The sequence below is a fragment of the Notothenia rossii genome, assembly GCF_949606895.1.
Source record: "Notothenia rossii genome assembly, chromosome: 9".
Taxonomy (NCBI): domain Eukaryota; kingdom Metazoa; phylum Chordata; class Actinopteri; order Perciformes; family Nototheniidae; genus Notothenia; species Notothenia rossii.
Window position 1 is genome coordinate 37963800 of NC_136907.1, and position 20010 is coordinate 37983809.

A 20010-nucleotide genomic window follows, 5' to 3' on the forward strand; every position below is an offset into this window, starting at 1 on the left:
CCTACATGCAGACATGCTATCGAGTTAAGTATTGGTGGAATCTCTTCCTTAAATTTGGCTATAGCACTAACAGATAGGTTTCTGCTGCAGGAGCTTTTGGCTAATGCTTTGTAGTCTAGTAACAGTACTTCAAAAGTTACTAAGAAATGGTCGGATAAAGCAGGATTATGCGGTTCGACTAATAGTTGCTCAATTTCAATACCATAAGTCAGAACAAGGTCAAGAGTGTGATTATAGCAGTGGGTTGGTTTATTTACACTCTGACAGAAACCAACAGAATCTAATATAGAGTTAAATGCAACAGTAAGGCTATTTTTATCATCGTCAACATGAATATTAAAGTCACCTACGATAATTACTTTATCTGTTTTAAGTACCAAAGCTGATAAAAACTCAGAGAATTCTGATAAGAATTCTGAATAAGGACCTGGTGCACGGTACACTGTAACAAATAAGATTGGCTGCAAAGTTTTCCAGGTCGGATGCGTAAGACTGAAAATGAGGCTTTCAAAGGAGGTATAATTTAATTTTTGTTTAGTATTGATAAGTAAACTTGAGTCAAAGATTGCTGCAACTCCACCTCCTCGGCCCGTGCCTCGGGCAATATGAGTATTGATATGGCTGGGTGGAGTGGCCTCATTTATGCTGACATATTCTTCATGTCTCAACCAAGTTTCAGTGAGACAGCATATATCAATATTATAATCTGATATTAAATCATTTACCAGTATTGCTTTAGATGCTAGAGATCTTATGTTTAAGAGACCACATTTAATCTTCCTGTTTTGTTGCACTGTAGTAGTTGTTACATTTACTTTTATTAGGTTATTATGTATGACACCTCTATTAGGTTTTACCTTAAATTGTCCTTGGGCAGACACACACACCGTTAATATTGGGTATTTTATTGGTGTCGGGATTCCTATGGATGACTGCCTAGGAGAGAGCGCAGAGAAGCGTGTAAGACTGCGACTCTGCCTCCTGGTCTCAACTCCAGTTTGTCATGGATTAAGTCCACAGAACCCTGAAATGTTTGCCGAAATGAGATTTGCACCTTCCAAAGTACGATGAATGCCGTCTCTCTTAATCAGACCAGGTTTTCCCCAGAAGGCTGTCCAATTATTCACGAAGCCCACATTGTTTGCTGGGCACCACCAAGACAACCAGCGCTGAAATGATGACATGCGGCTATACATGTCATCATTGATCAGATTGGGGAGGGGACCAGAGAAGATTACGGTGTCCGACATTGTTTTAGCATAACTACACACCGACGCCACATTAAGTTTGGTGCATTCTGATTGGCGTAAACGAACATCATTACCACCGACGTGAATAACAATCCTACTGTATTTACGTTTATTTTTAGCCAGCAGTCTAAGATGCGCCTCAACGTCGCCCGCTCTGGCCCCCGGAATGCATGTGACTGTGGACGCTTCGGTCTCTAAATTCACGTGTCTCATAATAGAGCTACCAATAACCAGAGTTGGCTTCTCAGCGGGTGTCTCGCTGAGTGGGGAATATCTGTTAGATACGTGAACGGGTTGGTGGGGACCTGCGGGTTTCGCGTTATGCCCCTTCTGAACAGTCACCCATTCTCCCTGCTGCTCGGGAGTTGCCGGGGGACGGCTAAGAGGAGCTACCTTTTGCCGGTCCGCACCGGCTAACATGGGCTTTACTGTAGCTGAGTTATTTTCTAAGATGCGGAGCCGGGCTTCTATGGCTATGATTCCCGCCTCCAACCTAACAACTATACTACATTTAACACATGTATCGGTACCAGTAAAGGAGGTAGGGGAGTAACCAAACATGAGACAGTTAGAGCAGGAAATAGCACCCGAGGGTGGGGAAAGAGCCATGGCTAGCTATCAAGCTAAAGTAGCTACCGTTAGCAAACCCGAAAAGAGTGTAGGCAACTGTGGAGTTACAGTCGCTAAGAGAAGGAGAGTTTGTGAGTGCTTAAGCTGTAGTAACGTGTGATTACAACGTCAGGCAGTTGCTGTGATCAAGAGTTTTAAAACGATCGATTAAGTTAAGATAACAAGCTATCAGCAACAGAACAGGCACACGGGATACCCGGAGATGACAACAACAACCGGAAGTTACAACATGCTTACCGCAATAGTGGTCCGTGTAGAAACACTCCTAGTGTACCCCAGCTTTCATTGTGAACTCAAGAGCAAGAGAAGTCCGGTCCTTTATTTTGTTCCCCCTCCCCCTGTTTTTTTTTTCTTTTTCCGGACATGCTCTGGTCAAGTGCCCCTCCTCCCCGCATCCGAAACACTTTCCAGTCCCCGAGTTTACAAACAAAACATAATTAAAATCATCCATCTTCAGACTTAACACAAGATTGAGTTCCTCGTCTCTCTTACTGAGGATCATCAGGACTCTTCTCCTGTGAGACACAACGTGTTTCAACAGTGGAGATCTGCATCCCGAGGACAGCTTCCTGATGGAGGACACTATCTTCCCGTGCTACACCCGCCGCCCACTATCCTTTTTCTCTTCAGACGACCTGACAACCGAAGAGTTAATATGAAACGAAGATTAAGAAGGAAACGAAAATGGACTCCCCATTGCTAGAAGCTCGGCCATGCCCCTCCTGCCCTGGTTTGATCGCGGGCGCGGATCCACACCGGTTCTGCTTTGAGTGTCTGGGGGCCGACCACGCCATGGAAGGTGGTGGACATTCCCCGACCTGCAGTGCCTGTCGGGCGCTCACGCAGCTCCGACGGCAGCATCGCCTGGACCATTTCTGGCAGGGGCAATACGTCGTTCCTGAGGAAGATCTGGACCGAGGCGATGTGGAGGTGGTGGAGATGGACGAGGAGGACGGAGATGAGGAGGACTTCTCGCTGTCAGGCGTTTCTGGCAGCGTGGGGCCACCACGCCGATCTGTTCGTCAGGATTTCCTGCTGGTGATGGCCATGGCAGCGGAGCGTGCAGGCTTGACGGTTCCTCCTCCGCTACCACCCAGACCGGTGAGCCGACTCCGTCAGGGGTTTTATGGCCCGGTCCAGCCGGTGTTCCGGATTAACTTGTTTCCCAATCAACTTGTTTCCCGATCAACTCGTTTCAGTGGCAGTGACGTGCGGTGAGGTTCATGGCTGGTGAGGCACTGACTCTTTCAGAGTCAGATTTACAAATATTATATTTTGACCTTAATCGAAATATTCGGCTATTTTCAAAAGCTTTTTTAGTCTGATGCTTCAATTCATTTTAAACAGACCGTTCAACAAAAGGATACCCAACATCTAAATATTGGATTGTTCTTTCTTAGTAAGATCCCATTTTCATTACAATTGTGGTCTTACCTTGACTTGAAGATGAAGTCCATGCTCTCCTTCTGGACAACAATCTCTATTACTTTTTTGTAAAAGTCCTCCTTATCTTCCTGTCATTTGAAAAGTCTAGCTTGTTGTTTGTGTCTACCGTCTCTACGTCGAATAACAGTAGCAACAAGAACCTGTGGGCTCATGTGCACCCCCTTCAATGTGGCAGAGGTTATGGCTGCCTCCCCTTGTGCTTTTTTCATTGCCGTTGTATGATGAGACCAGCGAGCCTAAATATCATATATACGTGAAATAAGTTATTTAGAGACTATGAATGGCGAGGATAAATGTAATAAAGGGATTTACAAACATTACATTGGTGACCTACAGTGAGATGGTAACAGGCATGCGCTTAGTGCCCACGCTCCAGCCAGTTTCTGTGGGGTGACGCATTCTGAGGTGAGGCAGAGCTCATCTGTGCCTCACCTCACCCCACAGTAACTGGCTTGAGCGCGCTCAAAAAATAAGTGCCCGCGTTAAATTAGTGCCCGCGCTCCAGCAAATTACTATGGGCTTACGAGAGGCAGAGTTCGTCCCTGCCTTACTTCTCATCGCTACACGTAGTTGTAGCGGAGCTCGGCAAATTTGCTGATTTTGACTTTAAAAGCGATTGGAATCATACATAAAGCACATTTACATCATAGATCAGTGGAGACATTTTATTATTATTACTATTTAGTTTTTCTTTAGTTGTTTTTCCGTTACATTGGAGTATGACAGGTGAGGCTCTGCCTCCTCTGCCTCCCCTGAGCGCACGTCGCTGTTCAGTGGGGTGCGTGGCTTTCGACTGAAATACACATTTCAATCGCTTTCTTCTGTCGTTTACATACATTGGTATATTTGGCTTCTTATAAATCAAGTCGCTGTGTTGATGCCTGTTACATCACATTACATTACATTGCATTTAGCTGACGCTTTTATCCAAAGCGATTTATGCAATATGATGTCGGGTTGCATTTTTCTAGAACTTGTTGACAATGTTAATGTAACAAAATGAGTTGTGGTGATTTGTTAGGACGTGATGATTCATGGCGCACTCACAACGCGCAGGGCATGATTGATTTTTACTGTTGGGACTCGGGTTTGAGTCTAGCATGAACTTTTTTGTTATTTTCATGTCGATGCACATTGAATATTATCTTTGAATAGAGGATTCGTCATGTTGTTTGCCGACACCAACATTCATGACCAAGCAGCATTTTAAAGTCTGAATATCCCCAATGACATTTCTGCTGCTATCTTTGCAAAACGAGGTAACAGTCACATCTTATCTGGATGAGTGCTGCACAATACCGTTTTTATAAGGGATACACGTGTGGGTAGTCTTTCATATGAAACATGATCGCTGGTAGATAGCCACAGAAATCGTAACACAATTTAACTTGGGCGGGTCACATTTTAACGTGGGCGGGTTCCAGTTCCCTGGGAGGATCACAGTTTAACACAGATGAAGACTTCTCCACGCTGCTTTTAAACTGTGAGTAAACACCGTGTGCTTCACTTGGAGGCTGTCTGAAGGTATACACAGATGGACTTGGACATTAACAACGATATTCCGTAATAAGTCTGGCAACAATAGCTGGTTTAAATGATTTATTCGAGCAACTCGTTTGTCTTTTTGTAGTCCTCGCTGTTCGCGTCCGGATATCGCCATCGTAATCACAACCTCACACACTGGTACTGGATGTGCATCAACGTGTTCCTAAGAAAAATATATATACCAAAAGATGTATGTAAAAGACAGAGTCGAAAGCCACGCACCCCACTGAAACGAGTTGATCGGGAAACAAGTCAGCTTTTGTTTCGCCCCTGCTGCCGGACTCATGGCAGTGTGTGGAGGCGACGTGGCGGCAACCTCTCAGGGCGAGAGCTTTGGTTGCCGGCATGACGGGGTTGCTAAGGCTAGAGGGCCAACCGGACTCAGTGTGTCCCGGTGTGCCCCCCTTAGATGAGAGCCTGGCGGCCCATCTGCTTCCCCAGGCAGCTGGTTGGATAGAGGGGAGAAGGTCCCTGCCCCCGCTGCCTCGTGACCGTGAGGAGTTGTAATATCTAGATAGGATATTCCGCCTCGGGGCACAGATGGCCGCGGCGGCCAACAACCTGGGTGTGTTGGGGCTTCCACTAATTACCCCTCAACCAGAAACCTCCGCCCCCTCGTCTCAGGGCGACTTGGGCGATTATGCGGACCGCTGCATCGGACAGATTAATAATCTGGTGAACGGTGTGGCGGCTGCAGCTGGCCGTGTGATGTCCCTAGCCACAGTGGGGTCACGACATGTGTGGTTGGGACTCACGGCATTGTCTAGGTCGGACCGTGAAGATCTCCTGGGAGCCCCCATATCCACGGCAGGGCTCTTCGGGTCCGTTACCGCGGTAACACAGCGCTTTCGCCGCTTGGAGGAGGAAAGAGAGCAGCTCAGCCGGATGCTGCCGCTGGCTCTCCCTCAGCAGGGCGAGCGCAGGCCGACAGTGAGAAGGAGAGACAGGCGCAGGGCCTCGGCTCCCATAGCTTCCGTTTCCTCTCCTGCTCACCCGCACAGCTCTGCACAGCGATTCCAGAGGGCTCCACGGAACCAAGCTGGGAGATCCCGGAGAAATCCTGCCCCGGTCCCACGTCAGCAGAGGGCCGCGGGTTGGGGTGCGCCACCCGCTCGGAATTGACGGGCGGCGGGAGGTAGCGTCCCGGCGGAGAGGGCTCTCTCCACCCAGGACGCAAGGATGAATCCTGCCTCCAATATTTATGATCCTACTGTGTGCATAAATAAAAATGATTGCATTTATTACGGTGTGAGAATCATTCCCTTCCACAATCCCGCACTTCACGGTAATGCCTGTACAGATTCCCCCTTCGCCACCCCAGTTGTGATTCCAGTACAGGAAGCAACCAGCGGGTGCGCGCATGTGATAAACCGCAGGAAGCAATGTCAGAATGCTATGCGGGTACAAGGGCATTATGTGCGGCGTGAGGCTGTTAGAAAACACATGACGCCGAGTGTAAAAGCTCAGTTTAATGCCTCTTTCTCTTTGAGAGAAAAAAGCAGTAGCGCTCTCGCCAGAGCGGGCTGTGGGGCGTTCAGGGACCTCAGTGGAAAATCGGCAATTTTTTTCTCTTGGTGAAAAATGCATTATTGAAAATCGGCCCTTTCTGTGTCAGCCCCCCATGGGTCAAACTTCCTTTTATGGAGGGTTTGGCGGCAGAGTGGGCCACCAGGGAGTATCACAGCTTTATAGCTGTAGCTCCACAGCTGATGGCACATTCCCTAACACAATGTTACGGGGAATGGAAAGACAGTTGTGTGTTAACAGAATGGATGGACAGGACACTGAGGCTGGGTTATTCACTCCAGTTCCACAGCATCCCTCCTCCATTCAGAGGCATTAGAGAGGCAAATCTGTAATCCCAAGAGGAGATAGGTTTTCTCTCAGCAGAGGTTCAGGCCCTGTTGCAGAAACAGGCGGTGTCTGTTGTGCACCCTCAAGACAGAGAGAAGGGGCATTATTCCCTGTATTTTCTGGTTCCCAAGAAAACAGGGGAATTCAGGCCCATTCTGGATCTGTTGCGGGCGGTCTGCAGGCTGCGTCAGACCTTGGGTTTCATGACGGCTGCTCACTCCGTAGTGCCACTCGGACTCCTGCATGCACGTCGCATGCAGAGGTGGTTTATCGACCTTCGTTTACATCTCAAACGGCGTCTGGTGACCATCCCCCCCTCAGTAGAGAGCAACCTCCGATTCTGGGGACCCCCAGAGAATCTGCGGAGGGGAACTCCACTGGGGCAGGTGACCTCCTATATCACAGTCTTTACAGACGCTTCAGTGACAGGATGGGGGGGACGTGCCTATAGAGAGCTGTGGGTGGTTGCTGGCCTCTGGCAGAGGCGCGGCACAGCAACCTCCTGGAGCTGCAAGCAGTGATGCTGGTCCTACAGCACTTCAAACCCTTAATACAGGGCAAACGTGTGCTAGTAAGGAGCGACAACCGCACCACAGTGGCGTACATCAACAGGCAGGGCGGAGTCCGTTCAATAGCCTTGTTGACCGCAGCAGAGGACCTGTGGCTGTGGGTGTCACAGATTGTGTTGTCTCTAAGGGCCCTGCACATCCCGGGATGGGAGAACGGCGGGGCCGACCTCATGTCAAGAGGCGGACCCCTGCCAGATGAATGGAGGCTTCACCCGGAGGTGGTGAAGCAGGTCTGGACTCAGTTCGGGAGAGCAGAGGTGGACCTGTTCGCCAATCGGCGCAACAGCCACTGTGCCCTGTGGTTCTCCCTGGCTCGTTGGGACAACCCACCCTTCGGGTCGATGCAGTTGCACACGAGCCATGGCCAAGAAAGCTGCTTTACGCCTTTCCACCGCTGCACCTTACCCCCCCCCCCCCTCCTGGAGAGTGTGAGGCGGGAACAGCTGCCAGTCATCCTAGTGGCCCCAGATCGCCGCCTGGCGCTGTGGTACGTCACGTGGGGGTAACACAGATGATGGTGGTCCTGGGCGATTCCTCAGGTCTGGGGAGCGCTGTCTCAGGAAGCAGGTGCAATAGGGGCGTTACCCACTCTGGGCCAACCTCTCCAGGCTTGGCTCCTGAGATGGACAGGCTAAGACAGATGGGGCAACGTTATTCAGACTATCCAGGCAGCAAGAGCAGGATCCACCACAGCCTGTTATAGGCCAAAGTGGGCGGGATTCCGGCGATGGTGTGAAGGAAGGAGTCTAGAGCCTCTGTCGTGAACGCTGGGCTCTATTCTTACCTACTTACAGATACTGGTGGACAGGGGGCTGGCTCCTTCCACCATTAAGGTGTACGCAGCAGCCATTTCGTCCTGCCATGAGGGATTTGGAGGCAGGTCAGCCTTCAGTCAGCCACTTATGACGCGGTTTTTGCAGGGGGTCAGGAGGCAGCGCCCGGTAGTGCACGCCTCCGCCCCACAGTGGGACCTGCCGTTGGTGCTCGAGGCTCTGGTCACAGAACCATTTGAGCCTCTGGAGCTTTCCTCCCTGAAAGCACTGTCATGGAAGACAGCATTGCTACTTGCCAAAAGAGTGTCTGAGTTGACCGCTCTGTCGGTGCACCCAAGCCAGGGGCGGAGCTTCAGGGGGGGCTGTAGGGGCAGGGCTCCCCGGGCCCGGGACGGTCGGGACCCAATGGGGGCCCGTCGCCGAGGCAGCAGGCTCCGCCCCCGAGATATTAGCCGGCGGGCCCTGCTGCCTCGCGCCACTGAGTGCACTGACGTTCCTGGTCATATTAGGTATAAAGCATTGTAGCCTATAATATGAGTTGAACTTGTGCTGCTATTTTCACACTCACATTTAACATTAAAACATGAAAAATTGCAAGTGAATCCCTTCTATTGTCTCCAAATGTATTTTGGGTAAAATCGTCATCAACGGCCGTCCATCAACATCATACGTAAATGAACGTCAACGTCATCATCAATCACTTGTCATTTAACAGAGCACTGTCTAAGCATGAGCAGTTATAAACACAAAAGTGGAGCTACAAAACGCAAAGAAAAAGATAAAAAGGACCAAGGAAAAGCCAAATTGTCCAAGCTAGATGGATATTTTTTTCGCCCTACTCCTCCTGCTGCGGGAGATGAACCTGAAGTTGTTGCCACTGCCAGCCGTGTTTCATCCCCGAGCCCCAGCCCGCCAACAACGTTAGTGGGGGTTAGCCAGATTTACAGGTAGGCTACAATCACGGACACACACTGTCAACAAGAAAATGTGAGTTTGTAGTAAATGTTGATATCATGGTTGTTGTTACTTCGTGTAGCTCGGCCGCCTAGCTTATTTCCTTTTCTGTCTCTCGGCTGTAGTGATGATGATAATAATAATAATAATAATAATAATAATAATAATAATAATAGGGACGACTCAGCAGCTGCTAGCTGCTCGTCTAGAGGAGAGCCAGGCCTGACGCTTGACCAGCCGCACCCCTCCCCCTCCGGCTCCTTACCTGCTGCGCCGCAAGGTGAAGAAGTACCGGACACTGGGAATGAAAGCAGCAACAGGTCTCCTCCTCACGCTACTCCTACGGGTGGAACTCAGACCACGGATCATGATGTGTCCTGCAATTATCCTCTGGAGCGTTTTCCGACTGATCGGACAAACTATTTTTGAAAACATTGAGGACGCCAATATCAAAAGATATATCCTTAAAATGGGCCCATGCAAACCCAAAGGTCCATTTCCCAAAGACAAGGATAACCGTTGCTTTTCAGAAAGCTATTACACCTCCACCACTAAAGTTGGGATGAAATTTCCACGCAGCTGGATGTGCTATTCCCCAAAATTGGACTGCTGCTACTGTGAACCTTGCTGGCTTTTTGCCAACCGAAAGGCACCGTTCTACAACAATGCATGGGTAAACGGAATAAAAGACTGGAAACATCTTTCTACTAAAATTGAGAGGCATGAATCCACTCAAATACACCTTGGTGCATGCGTAGTATCTGAGCAGTGGAAAACCAACGGCACAATAGACGCTGACATGGAGAGGAATGTGCGTAATGCCACCCAATTTTGGAGACAGGTCGTGGAGCGCATTGTTAATGTAACTCTCACTCTAGCTTCAAGCAACTTGGCATTCAGGGGCCATCGAGAGGTTCTAGGTCAGGGAAAAGCTGGCAACTTTTTGTCAATAATAGAATTATTGGCTCGCTACGACCCTGTTTTGAAAGAGCTAATCAACCGAACAGAAGGGTCAGTGAAATACCTCAGTCACCAGATTCAAGATGAGATTATTTACATATTATCTCAACGTGTGAAAGCTGACATCATTGATGAAATAAACGAAGCCCCATTTTATTCCGTCATCATGGACACAACGCAAGATGTGTCAAAGATAGACCAGTGGATTCAGGTTTACCGCTACATAACTGTTGTTAAGAACGACATGGATATTGCAACAGATATACAGATCAATTAAGTCTTTTTGGGGTTTGAAGTGACTAAAGGTTCATCAGCTTCAGAGCTTGAAAACAAAATCCTTGGTTCTATAGAGAAAAACGGATTAGATCTGTCTAAATGTCGCGGACAGGGCTATGAAGGGGCGGCTAATATGAGTGGTGTGTATTCAGGCGTGCAAGCAAGAATAGCCGAGAAGGAGCCCCTTGCCCACTATGTTCATTGCGCTGCTCATAATCTCAACCTAGCACTCAACGACTCTGTTAAAAATGTCCCTGGAGTGAAGCAGTTCTATGACACAGTAGAGACGCTCTACAACTTTTTTGGTCACAGTATCAAACGAAGGGCATTGCTCAGTGAGTTAATCACGCCAGATGTCCCACTCGCTGGTCATCTCGCCATGATGCGCTTGTTGCGTTAAGGCACAGATATGGAGACATTATAAAAGCCCTCGTCAAAATATCCCTTACCAGTGACAAAAAGGATGAGCGCAATGAAGCAAGTGTACTCAAGAATGCCATAAGCAAATTTAGCTTTCTATTTTTGGTCAACATGCAGACCAAGATTTTGGAAAGCATAAATTGTGCTTCACAGTTAATGCAAGCAAAAGACGCGGATATTCTCAAAGCATCTACTCTACTGCAAAATGCCATCAGTGTTTTGGTGGAGTATAGGGGACAATTTGATGAGGCGAAGTCCGCCACTCTTGCCCTGGCTACTAAATGGGGAAGTCAAACACAGTTTGAAACAACCAGGGCCAGGAAAGTTAAGAGACACTTTGATGAACTTTCTGAAGACAGCCGCCTCACTGACGCAGAGGGCAACTTTCGGGTGACCGTTTTCAATGCATGTCTCGATATAATCATCCAGCAACTGTCCCAAAGATTCACCATCTTAAATGCAACTGTGAACATGTTTGAGGCAATTCACCCCAACACACTACTACAAGCAAAGGATGAGGATTTACACCAAGCTGCCCAGCGGCTTAGAGAGCACTACAGTCGGGACATCGCCGCCAGCTTCCCTGGCCAGCTGCTTTCTTTCAGAACCTGTTTCAGGGACAAAATACAAAAACTAAAATCTGTCGCGGATCTGGTAAAAATGCTCATTGTTTACAACCCAGCAGTAACATCTACATTCAGTGAGGTTTGCACAGCCTTCATCTTATTTCTGACTCTTCCTGTCACCGTGGCAACCGCCGAGCGCTCTTTCTCCAAATTAAAACTCATCAAAAACTATTTGAGGAGCACGATGGGACAGGAGAGACTGAGTGGACTGGCCTTGCTGTCCATCGAAATTGACCGAGCCAAGAAATTGGACATACAGCGGATTGTGGACGAGTTCGCGGAGCGCAAGGCTCGCCGAGTGCCCTTCAAGTAGTGGGGAGTACACTTCAAATTTAATTTGTACAGTAGCCTACTTGTACGTGAATGTATGGGCCGCCGTGCCAATTTTACACTGCTGTGCTCTCATGGTGGCGGCTGGCTGTCCATGGTGAATGGTGTGTCAGAAATGTAGTCATTTTATTAGGCTATGTCGTTGTCCTTGTGGTTTGTTGGACTTTATGTCATGTTATATCATTATTATCTCTGATATATATTTCGTTTATATACCCTTTGCAGAAACGAAATCTTAAATATTACACCTTTTCTTTAGTTACTTTTCTTTCAAACATTGTTTTAAATTGTAATCTTACTGACTGAGCGACTTTTTACGCACGAGCGTCAGATTACTATACCCCGGACTCCCGATATTTTTGTCAAGCTTTATTGGGTTTAAAGGGCCCGGTCATGTGGCCCCGCCCCCCGGCCCGGGTTTGATATGTGCCGCCAGTGACCCAAGCTGTCTGTTGATCCGGGGTGACCGTAGCGGGCGACACTCAGGCCGAACCCCTCCTTTATTCCTAAGAGTATGAGAAATTCATTCAGATCAAGGTTTATTCAGTTAGGTGGCTTTAATCCTCCACCCCATGTTGGGGCCAGGGAGGCTAAATTGCACCTCCTCTGCCCAGTGCGGGCGCTAGCATGCTATGTAGAGCGCATGGCTACCATTAGGCGCACTGGACAACTGTTTGTGTGCTTTGGGGATGGTGTGGCTGGAAAAGCTCTCTCCAAGAAGCGCCTAGCAGGATGGCTCTGTGAGTGCATTACACATGCCTATGGACAGGCGGGGAGAGCCCTCCCTACTGGGGTCCGTGCACATTCTACACGGGCTGTGGCTGTGTCAACAGCCTTATTCAGCGGCGTGAGTGTAGATATATGCACAGCGGTGTCTTGGTCTACGCCAGGCTCCTTCATAAAATGTGTTCTCCTGGACATGTCTGGCTCCTTCTCGTCGTCTGTGCTTGCGAGGGAACACATGACTGGTGAGAAGGGGGGTGGCAGTGGGTCAGCAGGTGTCTGACCTCCCCCTGGACATAAAGCACTTGTGTTTTCCCATGCTCCTGAGGGACTCGGAAGACATGGTGCGCAATCAGCCCCATACAGGGCTGGAGGCAGGCTGGGGGAGCCTTCCTCACTATTGTCCATGCCCACTCTACACGGAGCGTGTGTGAGTGTGGGGGACGTGGTGTACTTATGTTTTCCCATGCTCCTGAGGGACGTGGGGAACATGGTGCGCGGTAGGCTCCAGACGGAGTCTCCGCACAGATCTTTTCCATGCACACTCTACACGAAGTAAGCTGTGTGAGTGTGCCTTATCCAAATTCGGCCCCGACTTCTCTACCGACAACCGGATGGGAGGAAGGGGGATGCAATGAATGTTAGCCAAAGCCGGTCAGGGACGGTGTGGTGGGTCGATGTTGTTTGATGACAGGGTGTGTAACATCGAGGCTCCGCCCACTGTACCCATAGAGTCCAGTAGAAATGTGTGAAATAGAACAGGGGGTTACGTATTGTAACCCTAGTTATATAAGCACAGGCGGAGCCCTCTACCTGGGGGCCCTGTCTTTACTAGTCCGCTCGCTGAAGAGTGTAGAGCAAACTCTTTCCCAAACTCAGGGTCGCGACCCAAAATGGGTCGCGGACCCCCTTTTGATTGGGTCGCCAGTTAAATGCATTGCTACACACACGCAGCGTCAGAGCTGATGGCTGCGTTGCAAAGATTTTTTTTAAATAATTTTGTATTTTATTTTTTATTTTGAAAATGAAATTATGCAATATAGCATTGTATATTGAATGATTTAATTTTCTAAATACAAATAAACTAAAAATAAAAGATTGTATTTGTATAAGCTCTGACGCTCCCCCACGAAAGTTTTCGCGCTGTCTGTTTATTGTCTGTTGATTAATCCCGATCGTACATGATGGCAAAAAGATAATACAAAGAGGAGTTTTTAAACGTTGGCTTCACAAAAGCTGTTAGAAATGGAGAGGAGCGGCTTCAGTGTGTTTTATGTGGAGACGTGCTCAGTAACGAAAGCTTGAAAATGAATAAATTGGACCGGCATCTCCAAACAAAACATCTTCTGCAGGGACAAATCGAAGGATTTTTTCATCTGCAAAGAAGAGTCTTTCAAGAAGCAGTGTTTTGACGGCGGAAAAGTAAGTCACTAATTTTAATCATTTGTTTTGTGTTTTTGTGAGTTTGTCAGGGTCTGTTGTGAAATTGTTTCGTTAATGCAAAGTTGGATGAAATGCAGACTGAGCCCCGGAGCGGACCGCCAGCTGCGCGCTCTCGTGCGTCCTCTACTCGCTCCCGCGAGTCCACTACATTCTGCAGCGGCACAGAGCGGTGTTTCAAAAACAATAACCACATGAAGATTAGAAGGAAAGCGAGAGAAAGTATCAGCCGCACGGACGTAACTGCTGCAGTGTGATGCACATAGGAATACATATGGGGGTTATTCCCTATCTTTATTCAAGAGCGTGGTCTTTAAATTTGAGAGCATACTTGATTGATTTCACGTTCAGAATATGTATTTCTTTCCCTCAAACCCTGTCCTCACACTCAAATAGTGTCTGCTTGCGCTTAGATTTGCTCTGCTTCTGCTCAAACTGTACGCTTGCACTCAGATATATTGCTGCGCTCACAGGTTTCCTGTGTTCCAGTTTAAAACCTTCTCCTTGCACTCAGGCTGTTTCTGTGCGCTCGTGAAATGTCTGCTCTCAGATTTCTTCTGTGCGCGCTTGGGTCTTTTGTGCAACAACCCTGTCAAAATCCCTCCGTGGGGATTCCCCACAGTATTGAGTATGTAGTAGCTTTGGATAAAAGCGTCTAACATGTAATGTAATGCGCTATAAATGCGGTTGCCAGGTCCACATTGGGTATGCAGCGTACGCCGGCTGGTATTAAAAATCACCCAATAACCCAGCAATGTTAATGATAATATCTTCTCTGTTATTTTCAGGCATTTAAAGGGAACAGAGGGGCACTGAGGGCATCCTATCAAACCAGCCTCCACAAAAAAAAAGTTAATCAGTTGCCAAATGTTGGAGTTTCTTTTTCTCTCAGAGTGTTTTAAAACCGCTCTGTTCATTTAAAAGTGTTTAAAAAATGTGTGTACATAGTTTTTGATCTAGTGACAAACTTAATGTTGCACTTCTGATCATTTAAATTTGGTTTCACCTGTGATTAACTGAATACACTTCACTGTACTTCAGTTAGTGTTTTGTCCCTTTCTGTTTACAACATGTTTGTTCTTTGTTCATTTAAAATAGTTTAAAATGGTGTGTACATAGTTTTCGAGCTAGCGACAAACTTAATATTGCACTTTTGATAATTGAAATGTGTACTGTATATACTTGACTGCACGTCCCATGTTTCGTCTTTCTGCTTTGATCCTTATTTTTTTCTGGGCAAGCTCAAAGGGAAGGTTGTTATGGTGAGAAACCGAATTGCTGCAATGCACTTTTATAATTAACTAACTAATTAACTAACCAGAGTTAGGAAAAGGGACCACATTACTCCTGTTCTGGCTGCCTTACACTGGCTCCCTATAGAACACAGGATAGAATTTAAAATTCTTATTCTCGCCTACAAAGCCCTTAATGGGCAGGCGCCATCTTACCTTAAAGAACTCATTATACCCTATTGTCCTACTAGGGCATTGCGTTCCAAGAATGCAGGGTTGTTGGTTGTTCCTAGAGTCTCTAAAAGTACAATGGGAGCCAGAGCCTTTTCTTATCAAGCTCCACTTTTGTGGAATCAGCTTCCAGTTTGTGTTCGGACGGCAGACACCCTATCCGTTTTTAAGAGTGCGCTTAAGACCTTCCTTTTTGATAAAGCTTATAGTTAGGGCTGATTAGATTCAGCCCCTAGTTTTGCTGATATAGGCTTAGTTTGTCGGGGGACATCTTACTTCTTCCTTCTCTCTGTCTATACCTGTGTACTCTCATGTTCTGATTAACCCAGCTTCCCCAAATGTCTTTCTTTTTGGTGTCTATATACGCCGGGATCCGGAGTCATGGATGATCCTGCGGTCCTGTGTCATGGATTGCGAGTCCTGGATCTTGAGTCGTGGCTGTGGTCCTGGATCATAAGTCCTGGATGGATATCCTCGTGGATTCATCTTCTTATTATACACACATGCATTTCCAAACATTTGGACGACCTATGTTGCAAATGTATTATCTTTTCAATTTATACACGGCATCTATTGCACGTCTGTCCGTCCTGGGAGAGGTATCCCTCCTCTGTTGCTCTCCCTGAGGTTTCTCCCATGTTTCCCTTTAAACTGTGGGGTTTTCTCTGGAAGTTTTTCCTTGTACGATGTGAGGGTCTAAGGACAGAGGGTGTCGTATTGTCATACTGATATTCTGTACAAACTGTGAAGTCCACTGAGACAAATGTAACATTTGTGATATTGGGCTATATAAATAAACATTGATTGATCGATAATTAAATAAATATTTTCATTTACATTTTAAATTCATGGTGTGTTACATTCTTTGTTTATAACTGTAGATATTATGGAAAATCATGACATTTTTTGAGCTTGGGTCCCTTAGGACTACAACATTTCTATTTTGGGTCTCATGCTGAAAAAGTTTGGGAACCCCTGGTGTAGAGGATAGTGGGCGGCGGGTGTGCGCCCGCGCCTCGCAGCAGGGAGCGCATGAAGCAGTCGTGCAGCGTAGTCACGCGTCTTACCAGTTCTTATGCAACTCGCAAATATCTCTCTCTTCTCTCTTTTCTGTCTCTCTCTTCTCCCATGTCTCTCTGTCTCTCTCAATGTTGGTGCACAAATGGGCTTTTTTCAAATGATCCGGTGCTCCTTTTTGGCGGCGGGTGCGCATGCGCACCGGCGCACCAGTTATGTGCAGCCCTGACTATATATATGCATTACATTAATGCACACAATGTCATACTCCTTTCTGCACATATTCTGATTTCACATTTCATAGTTTATATGCAAAAATTAATTCCTATGAATGAATTTTTGCATATAAACTATGAAATGTTTCCATGTTTCCATGTTTCTATTTCCATGTAAATTACTGCTTTATTTAATTGTTATTTTATTGCTATTTAACTGTATTTTATTACGGTGTAAAAGATTGTGTGTTTTATATTAGATTTCTTGTTTTTTATATTTTATATATGCACCATGACATCAAGTCAAATTCCTGGTATGTGCGAACCTACCTGGCAATAAACCTGTTTCTGATTCTGATTCTGATTTCTGTTATTGTCTCATTATACCGCACTGTGAATGAATTAAAAGTAAATATATAACTCGTCATGAACACATCTGTCCATCAGGCTGCTGTGCCTCCTGTCATCATTAATGGACGTCTCTTTAAAATGACCGCTCAGAGGAGAGGAGTTCTCATTTCTCTAACCGCCTGCTGCTTCCACTCCTCTCTCCTCGGTTCCCCTCCTCGACTCCTCCGCTCGCATCTCCTGTGGGCGGGGCTAAGACACGAGGATAGAAGTCGAGGATAGGAGTCGAGAAGGGGAAATTAGAGAATTGAGAAGCCTTTATTGTTACAGATGCAGGTTCAAAGGTGAATTAGGTTCAAAGGTGAGTTATTGCGTCATTGCGTCATCGTTTGCGTCATGATGTAACCGTTTACGTGCCTTCTTATGACCCACACAGCGTTTTACGTCACTGATTTTCTCCGCAACACCGCTCACAACAACATCAATAGAGGACTGCGTCGGGTAGTTTTTAATCATACGAAGCCAGATTAAATTAAAGTACTTCTCCAACCTTCAACCTTTCTCCAGAGTGGCGTGATGCATTGTTTATTAAGGTGGTTCAGCGGGATTAGTTGTAAGTATTCACTGTCCGACTGTCACACAAGCAGCTGATAAATATCCCCAATCACCATAAGTGAATGTGTTTCAGTATGAATTGACGCTGTTTGGCATCACAACGCTGTTCTCTGGCATTCTACAGGTGATGTTAGCATAGCAACCGAAGCCAATCAGACTATCTCGAATACTTGTTGCTATCATATTGTGAAATAAACCGTTTTCTACACAAAATAAACCGAATCACACAAAGCTGGTTAGTTTTGCCTGACTTTATATAAGTATTTTTATAAGTGTGTTCTAGTCACTTTTCTCAGCGCTACTGCTTGTTACAACTTGTATTCGTACTGTACTTGTACTGTACTAACCGTGGACTGTTATTGCTCAGGTTAATCTTGACCCACTCCAATGTAAGCGTGACGTATTTGGTTCTGAGATCTTGCGGGTTGCCGACTCCAACGAAGGTAATTTGTGTCTAGAGTGCGCCATCTAGTGGGATCAACTGAAATGCCGGGTATTGCAGGAAAAAGGCAAAATGAATGCGGTCTTTACTATAACAAATTTTTTATCTTGGTTTTATGGAGATCATTGATAGGCATGCACCCCTGCGTACATTTAGAGTAAAGGGAAAAGACAATCCTTGGTTTTCTGAGGAACTGTCTAGTCTCCTTCATGAGAGAAATAAGGCCTGGGCAAAGGCTAGGAAATCAGGCTCAGAGGTAGAATGGCTGCGTTTTAGGCAGCTAAGGAATAGCTTCACTTCACATGTCAAAAGTGCTAAGTCGAAGTACTCAGTTACCACAGAAAACCTAAATAATCCTAGGAAATTTTGGAAAGCCATAAAATCGATATCCACCGGTGAGATCCGTAATGAGCTACCTCCGTGCCTTACCACAGCATCTGGCACTATATCGGACAGGGCCACCATGTTACATTGCTTTAATGAACACTTTGTGTCCTGTGGTTCTCTGTTTGATTCTGTCACTAACTCTGCTTCTGTGAACACCCCAATCCGTGACTCTGAACAATGTGGTCTAGAAAACCCTTTCAGTTTTACTCCTTTTACTCTTAATGTTGTTCATGAAGCCTTAACCAAGCTAGATCCTAAAAAACCGGCTGGCCCAGACAACTTAGAACCTTTCTTTTTAAAGATAGCTGCAGATTTTATTGCTCCTCATCTCACTATTCTTTTTAACCTCTCCCTCAGCACAAATGCAATTCCAAAAATATGGAAGTCAGCTTATGTGTTGCCTTTACTAAAAGGAGGGCAGGCAACTATTTTAAATAACTATAGGCCAATCTCTAAATGATCAGTTCTGGCTAAGGTTCTTGAACGCCTAGTGAGTGAACAGGTAAAGGTGTTTTTATGTACAAATGACCTCCTGTCTAAACATCAGTCAGGCTTCAGGAAGCAACATAGCACCATCACTGCGACAATGAAAGTGGTGAATGACATTACGAGTATTTTAGATAATAAGCAGAGTTGTGACTTGATACCGTCGATCATCGCATCTTGAAGCAGAGGCTACTCAGTATTGGCATATCCAGCCATGCAGTGGGGTGGTTTGTGAACTACCTCTCTGAAAGGTCCCAATGTGTTCACTTTGATGGGCTGTCTTCTGAGTAGTTAAACATTGCTAATGGTGTTCCTCAAGGTTCTGTTTTAGGTCCACTTTTATTTTCCATATATATCAACAGTTTAGGTGAAAATGTGAATGAAACTACTTTACATTTCTATGCGGACGATACCGTTATGTACTGTGCAGGTCCCTCCATTCAGGAGGCTGGTGTTAAATTACAGGCTGTTTTTAACATTATTCAGACTCAGCTCGCTGAGCTTAAGCTTATTTTAAATGTTGATAAAACCAAGGTGTTGCTATTTTCAAAAGCTAAAAAGACACCAGAGCCTGTTTTAGATATTGTTACTATACAAGGACAAGTACTTGAAGTGGTTACCTGTTATCAATACCTTGGTATCTGGCTTGATGATTGTCTTACTTTTAAACTTCATGTCAATAACCTGCTTAAAAAGCTGAAGGTTAGACTAGGTTTCTTTTTCAGAAACAAGTCCTGTTTCTCGCTTGAGGCCAGGAAAAGGCCAGTCACTGTGACCTTTTTACCTGTGCTGGACTATGGTAATTTGTTGTATATGAATGCACCTGACCATTGCCTGAACAAGTTAGATGCCGCCTATCACAGCGCACTGAGATTTGTCATAAATTGTAAAGCACTTACACACCACTGTACCCTGTATGCCAAGGCAGGTTTGTCATCACTTACTGTAAAGAGGCTCAGTCATTGGTACACGTTTATTTATAAAGCAATGTTGGGTAAACTCCCGTATTATATCTGCTCTCTAATAACACAGAGAGTTGCAAGCAGCTATTGTCTGAGATTGCATGATGTTGTTAGATGTGCCAAGAGCAAGGACTGTCTTAGGTAAGACAGCTTTTATGTGCACAGCTCCACTTGCTTGGAACAATCTTCAGCAAGAATTGAAACTGAGCAATCTCATTCCTCTGCATGTTTTTAAAGCTAGGCTAAATGAAATGCTTGTTGATACTATGGGCACTTGTA